Here is a 7,728-nt window from a genome sequence, read left to right as displayed (position 1 = left end):
CCAAATCTAAGATAGAAAAATCTAAATAAAAATAACATGGTTATGACCTAACCTAACATAAGGGATCAGGCCCTTACCTAGCCAGGCCCCAGCCAACCTAGCCTAGGGCATTGTAAATTGAAATAAACAATATAGTTGCACTCTAACCTAAACCAACTCAACCCAACCCCACCTATGGATTTGGGTCATTACTTGGGTGCGGGGGGGGGGGGGGGGGGGGGGGGGGGGGGGGGGGGGGGGGGGGGGGGGGGGGGGGCTGGTGTCACTTTAATTCAATAAATTTTAGGTAAAACTTGAGTTTTAGTTGCACAGTAAATAAATAAAAGATAAATACTAATTCTTCATCCTTAAATACCTAAAATACACCTGACAAGGCACTCACCCAACTGAAATACAAAAAAATATCAAGCGTCTTTTGGGGAATCCAGGACAAGGCACAGCGCAGTGAATTAACTTGGTTAGGATGGTAAGATTTGGTTACGCGAGAACCTTTTACTTATTCATTTATTGCATGTCTATGGAAATTATGCCAAAACGGTTTTCATGGATATTCTATCAAGTTTTACATTATCCTAATCAGGATCAGAACCTGCATTAAGTATCATGGGGATGTTCAGTGGCAGATTACCCAATAAGCTATCTAGGCTAAGTCTATGGGTCCCCAAGCCTTTGATATTAGTAATTAAAAATTAAATAACGGCAGACAGTGGTAGGTCAGGAGACTAGAGGCCAATTTGTGAGACTTTTCAGTGCCAAGGTGTCTGTCAGCTGCTGTGCTATTCCTGTCATTTTGCAGATATTCTGAGTCATGAATTTCTGAATAATCATTAATGTGCAGAGATTTGTTATGTGCACTAGCTATATAGGTTAGGTTAATCTGCAAAGTACTGTAAACTCTCAAAATAAGCATAATTACCCTACCTAACCTTAATTATTGCGCATTGTTCCAATTTCCTCGATATTGCTTTGCATACTATATCCCAGCTTCAAAATGCTACTAGAATTGCTCATATTTCAAAAACCCCAACAGATTTGGCACTGAAGATATTAGCATGCATCCTTAAGTCATTTCACTCACTTAGTATACCTGGAAGTGTTTTCAATTAAATTACGATATAGTAGCTAGCTACTAATGTCATAATTCAAACGCTTTATCGGGAAGTGGCCGCGTTCAGAGAGACGTGGCCGCTATGTCGCCAGCTCGGTCATTTACCCTTAATACTATATTAGCCCAACGAACACCCTAGTTTCCCAGTGTGGTCAAATGGGTTTCAGTTTTGTTAATACACTTTGTTATTGTTAAACGATAAACGATACACAATGCAGTACTATGAAGGCCCTTTGCGTCCACCCTTCCTCACACACACAACAAGGATTGCAGCAACAATGGTTAATACCTATAATACCTTAAACACAAATTTACCAGGCATTAAAAAACCTCAGCTAAGCTACACTATCTTACCTAAATTCCATCGCAGATTAAAGTATGCAGCTGAAAAGTTTAAATTCGACCAACGTGGTGCGGAGACTCGATAAATAGTAAAACTCTGATCCCAACATAGGCCTAAGCTTTTTTTTGATCTTCTTGCTGCCACTCACAAATCTAAGCCTGGGTAGAGACTTTGCATTACATTCTAATTAACACTGGCATTTTCTTGGTCTAAATCTCAATTCGAGACCGAAAGACTTCGAAGAACAACTCGTAACAATGAGTTTTTTTACGCCACTTAATGGACGACAACAACAAACACGAGCGAAGTCGAACTGTCAACAAATGTCAGGTTTTTTCTTTTTTATCGCAGTGAGTGAGTACGAGCCTAAAATTTTATATACAGTTATCTTAAAAGCGTTAAATTATGACTATATTCTCATTACTTGTGAAATATAATTATAATTTAAAATATAATGATCCATAATACGCTATTTCCCTAAATTTAAGCAATTTATCACGACTACGAGGCTTTTGGTAATTTGAAAGTCGCGAAGAAAAGTCGCAAGAAGACTGTTACTTGACTTCGTGTAGAGAGGCGCGAAAGTCTCGTTTCCAAAAAGACGCGTAATTTCGAGGTGAAAATGGCATTCCAGTGAGCTATCAACGTCAAGATAAAGAGTGAGAACACTTGCTGCTGCCGTTGCAGTGCAATGTAAGAAGTAATCTTTCACTTCTGTCGTCTTGGAATAAACCAACCCCGAGGAAGTTGGTCAAGATTAGCCGAGTAGGTAATCGCCATTTTTTCTTTTTCGTAAAGCTGAGAAGTGATGTAACCTTACGTTACTGTCTACCAAATTATGTTAACTTACGTTACTGTCTACCAAATTATGTTAACCTTACGTTGCTGTCTACCAAATTATGTTACCTTACGTTACTATTTATATGATGTCGGTGAAACTTGCCCTAATGGGATATATTAATAGGTAACGTTGCCTTGTTTGTTTTATTTGCTGACAAACGTTTAGACGAGACTATATTAGACTATAACATCACTGGTTAAGCTAATTGAGATGGATTCCAGTGCTTGTCATACTCAAATTTACTCATTTCTGTCTTGATTTCGTTGACCGAGTTTGTCCCAGTTATAGTTGAGAACAATTTAAATGTATTTCATCGCGTTGCCTGTTTTACCGGCTTACGTTCAATACGTAGTAGGTATACATAAGAGTGCCTTACAAAGGAGGTTCTTTTAAACGTGGTGTCCTGATTGGTAGATCTAGGTAATAACTCCGCGTTGGGCATTTCTTTGGAAACTACAGTTTCCTGAAATATTTGGGTTGCTTGTTAAGAATTACTATTAATTTTGGGGGATCTACTGTAATTAATCTCCAGGGGCTAGTACTAAACACGGCGAAATATGTCCATTTGACGCCCCAATCCCTAGTGGCTGTCGTATTCGCGGGAACGTTCCTTGCAGTCCGTGCGTAGTTGTTGCCTTAGAATTACTTTTTTTATCGCGAAAAATGATATTAATGGGTGTATATAATGTAGTAGTGGTGCGGTAATTTGAGGTATATAACGAGACAATGAGAAATTTGCTGGTAGTTAACTTTACACAAAGTCTTGCTGAGCTTTTGCCGTGTTTAGTATATATATTTAAACATATTTCGACTACCTCTGACCGTTACATATTTTATATTAAAGAGTTATCAGACCAGGCTCACTTCACCTGCCGTGATCTGGGCCACGGTGTCTTTGTATTCCAAAGGCAGGATCACAAAATAATTAAATGAAAAATGAGTTATACTCAAAGGGGATTAGAGATGGCACGCAATAACCAGACAATAATTTATTACAAAAAGACCAACTTTTTTAAACTGACAGTCCCCGAAAAGCTAAATATTTAGGGGGGTAAAACTCGCCCAATAACAACCCAAACACACCTGTCATTCGCCTACCTAACTTTCGCCTCGTGAAGTAGAAGGGAAAGAGAGGAATTAAATCTTACACACCTGTACATAAATGTGATACAATCACTCGGCAGTGATAGAACCAGGATGATGTATAATGTGTGTGTAGGCCTATAGGTTATTCATTCCTCTGTGGGACTCACTGCCGCTTGTCAGTATTCCCAATGGCGGACCGAATACTGACTGACATGTCAGTGACGTCCATACAGAGGAAAGAATAACATATCCTTATATACCCTCACCAGTTGTAAAATTCCTAGGAAGGACAAGCGGACGTTAAATTCTGAATAACACACACCATACGTTAAATTCTCGATCACACACACACACACGACACACACACACACACACTACATCCATTATATATATATATATATATATATATATATATATCTATATATATATGTGTATGTATATATATATATATATATATTATATTATATATATTATATATATATATATGATTAAATATATAATGTGTTGTGGTGAGAGAAGAAGAGAGCGAGATATAGAACAGAGGTAAATATACTTATTAAACGTTACACTCAATCCTCGTCTTTACAGTTTAAGGCACTAAATAGTACATAGGTCTATTTGATCCTCATTATTTTAAGTCGTAAACTCCAACACCTGTTTCTTACCCCCCCCGCCGCCTCTCTCTCTCTCTCTCTCTCTCTCCTCTCTCTCTCTCTCTCTCTCGTCTCTCTCTCTCTCTCTCTCTCTCTGTAGTCAGATAAGGCACGAACCTATCAAGAAATTCGCGCGAAGCCGAGCTTTTTCTGACGCTTTATGTGGCCCGCCAAATTCCTAGAAGAGATCGTTTGTCCATATTCCGTCGAACTTCATTACGGCGTCGCAAAACGCCTGTTTCGAAATCTGGAGGACCCGGCGTAAAAATTTCCCAATGAATACGAATGGGGTGCAAAACAACTTTTTTTTTTTCACTTTTCCTTTTTTTTCTCTGTCGATCCTACTCCCGACTTCCTCCCCATCCCGTGGCAACACACGCTCGCTCCCCCACCCCCCCCTCCCTCCCCACCTACCGTCACCCCCTCCCCCCATTTCCAACGTCCCACCTAACACGACACCCCCACCATCCCGTCCCCCACCTATTCTCTTGTTCCTTATCCTCTTGCTCTCTCCCGTCCCACCCACTCTCCTGGTTCCACCCCCTTCCCGACAGCCCCATCTTCTACTCCCGTTCCCCTTCGTCTAAAAACATGAAATTTACCGGGGCATGAGAGTGTCCACCGCTTTATTTAGTTTGGGCGAAAGTCTCCTGTAGTTAGTTATGAGGAGGAATTCCCCACGCTCTCTCTTATCGAGAGAGAGAAGCGATGCCATTCGAATTTAGTGAGGTCCTTTCTTCGCTGTGGTGTTCTTACCGAGGCGGAATCTTATGCATAATAATATCGCCTTAAGCTCATATAGTACACGATGTTCCTCCTCTTGTTTGTGGATGTTGTCTTGATGACGTTATGATGTTTGCGGTGGGGTGTCCTCCCCCCCTCCTCCTCCTCCTCCTCCTCTTTGAAGTCTCCTCAAGGTTGAAACCTTTCTTTTGTTTGCCACAAGTAATTGTTGCAGGGTCCTTTAATTTTGTTTAGGTTTGATGTACTCTCTCTCTCTCTCTCTCTCTCTCTCTCTCTCTCTCTCTCATCTATATATATATATATCTATATATATATATATATATATATATTATATTGTTATATATATATATATAATATATATAATATTTTTATATTATATGATATTATTATAATATTATATATATATATATTTAATTTTATGTATATGTATATATAATTACATATATATATATTATATATTAAGAATATATATATATATATATATATATATATAATATTATATTAAATATAATAATGCATATAAAAAAACCACTGTATCGTGGCTTCTAAGAAATCAATAGAGGGATCCCAACAGTAATATCCTTGTTTATCTAGATATAATATGTTTATATAAAGCTTAAAAGCTTTCGTCCATCCTCCTGGTGGACTTGATCAACTTAAGATTTGCTTAGTGATCAACGGCCACAGGAGGATGGACGAAAAGCTTTAAGCTTTGGTATACATATTATATATAGATAAAACAAGGATATTACTGTGGGATTTCCCTATGATATATATATATATATATATATATATATATATATATATATATATATATATATATATACTGTTACTGGATAAATGTCAGTATTTCTCTCTCTCTCTCTCTCTCTCTCTCTCTCTCTCTCTCTCTCTCTCTCTCTTCAAAATATACTGAGTAACGTCTGTGCATCTCGTTACAAATAAACCTTACCCATATACTATTTCTTAACCCTCCACCTAATCTTACTGGACAGAGTTAATTGACAAAACGTCCTGTCATTTTAGTGACCAGTACAATTCAGTCACGCTTGAAACAAACCGACTAATCGGAATTCACGACGAGATTTTTACCCCTAGAACAAAACCTCTGAAGGGTGGTCATAAGAAAGCGCTCTTTGGAGAGCCAGATGAACGCTGACGTATGCAAATTTTCATAATCATCCCTCCATTAGCGTAATGGAGAATTGATACGAATAATTTATACAGAGATTGAATGTTAATCAAAGGAGATTACTATATACGTATTCTGGAATTGCTATACAGAAGTATAACATACATACACACACACACACATATATATGCACAAGAGAGAGCGTGAGAAGAGGTATAGATATATATACTATATATATAGTAATATATATATATATATATATATATATGCCAAGAGCCGATCGATAAGTGTATATATATTATTATATATATAGATATGTATATTAATAATATATTATTATATCTATTAATTCTTATTTGTGTGTGTGTGTTTGTATGTATGTATGGATATATATATAATGTGTATAATAGTATAATGTATGAATATTATGTGTACATATATAATGTGTGTATGTATTATGTATTCATATAATTTTCGCCTTTGCCTTCCAATGTTATAGTAACGGTAGACACACATTATACGTATGCATTATTACACTTCACGTGTATGAGCAGAAACTGTCAGTTTATTGTTAACAGGTCATGAATTATTTCATAAATTTTCGTGTTTCATATTTGCTGTAAACTTCGTGCATTTTCACCTCCTTTGTTTCATCGTACACTAGCTATTTTAGGGAGGTGGGGGGGGGGGGCGGCATAGTAAAAACCTGCGTGCCTCAAATTGTGTAGGTGGATATAGCCTATGTGATTTATCAACATTATATTTCATTAACGTGTCTCTAGACCAACGTGTAGCTTAAGTGTTTCATAGTGCGCCGTTACTTTAGTCAATTGAGGCGTATAATTTTCCCCGTATTCGTTATTAATTTGTATTTTATTTTAAGATGTTTATTTATTTATTTTTTATTTTGCAGCTAAAATAAGTTTACTTACGTACTTATTTACAAAGTAAATCTGGCTTACCTTACGTACCTATTTACAACGTAAATCTGGCTTCCTTTTTCTTCTCTTCAAGTTCCTTGCTTAAGTGAAGTCAAAAGCGTATGTTACAAAAGTCTTTGTTGCAGGTTTAATTTTTTCATCTCTACATAACAGATTCATCCTTTAATCAGGAGCGTAAAATTATGTTTATTTACACTTACATACAAGCAGACAGACATATAATGTACGTATGTCTATATATATATACTATATGTACAAATACTTATATATTCTTATATACTAGCTGACCAACCTGGCTCTGCCTGGGTAATCTCTGAATGATAACCAATAAATCTCTCTGTCTCTCTCAAATCAAATCAAATCTCTCTCTCTCTCTCTCTCCTCTCTCTCTCTCTCTCAGTTAAGATAGTTGCTTCAGTTACATTGCCCAACGTTTTTGACATTTTACATTTCACCATTTCTCGCCCCCCATTCCTGTCGGGTCTGAACTTGGACTTAAGGGCATTGGGAGAGTCTCTATTCATCCCAGCAACCTCGAAACTATGGGTCAGACTCCTTATATATTTAGTTTTCCGTTATTTTTAAATGTCAGCACCTTCCCATACCTTCTCACGCCCCCTTTCCATCAGGGCTGAACTTGGATTTAAAGGGCATTGGAAGTGTCACTATTCATCTCAGTGACCTCAAACACTATGGATTAGACACTAATATCTGTATTTTTTGGTTATTTTTTTACATGTCACCCCCTTCCCACCCCTTTTCACCCCTACTTCCTATTGGGGTTGAACTTGGATTTAAAGAGCAATAGGAGTGTCACCATTCATCTTAGCAACCTTGAAAATTATGGATTAAACACCAATATCTGTAGTTTTCAGTTATT

General features: G+C 37.2%; 1 protein-coding gene across 1 annotated transcript in view; it reads left to right on the top strand.

Moving 5' to 3' along the window:
• Positions 1-7,728, top strand: part of LOC135198281 (uncharacterized) — a 50,193-nt gene that overhangs the window by 11,868 nt on the left and 30,597 nt on the right. The gene's annotated exons all lie outside the window — the stretch shown is intronic.

This window comes from Macrobrachium nipponense, chromosome 22 (assembly GCF_015104395.2).
Source record: "Macrobrachium nipponense isolate FS-2020 chromosome 22, ASM1510439v2, whole genome shotgun sequence".
NCBI lineage: Eukaryota > Metazoa > Arthropoda > Malacostraca > Decapoda > Palaemonidae > Macrobrachium > Macrobrachium nipponense.
This window is presented reverse-complemented; position numbering and strand designations above follow the sequence as displayed.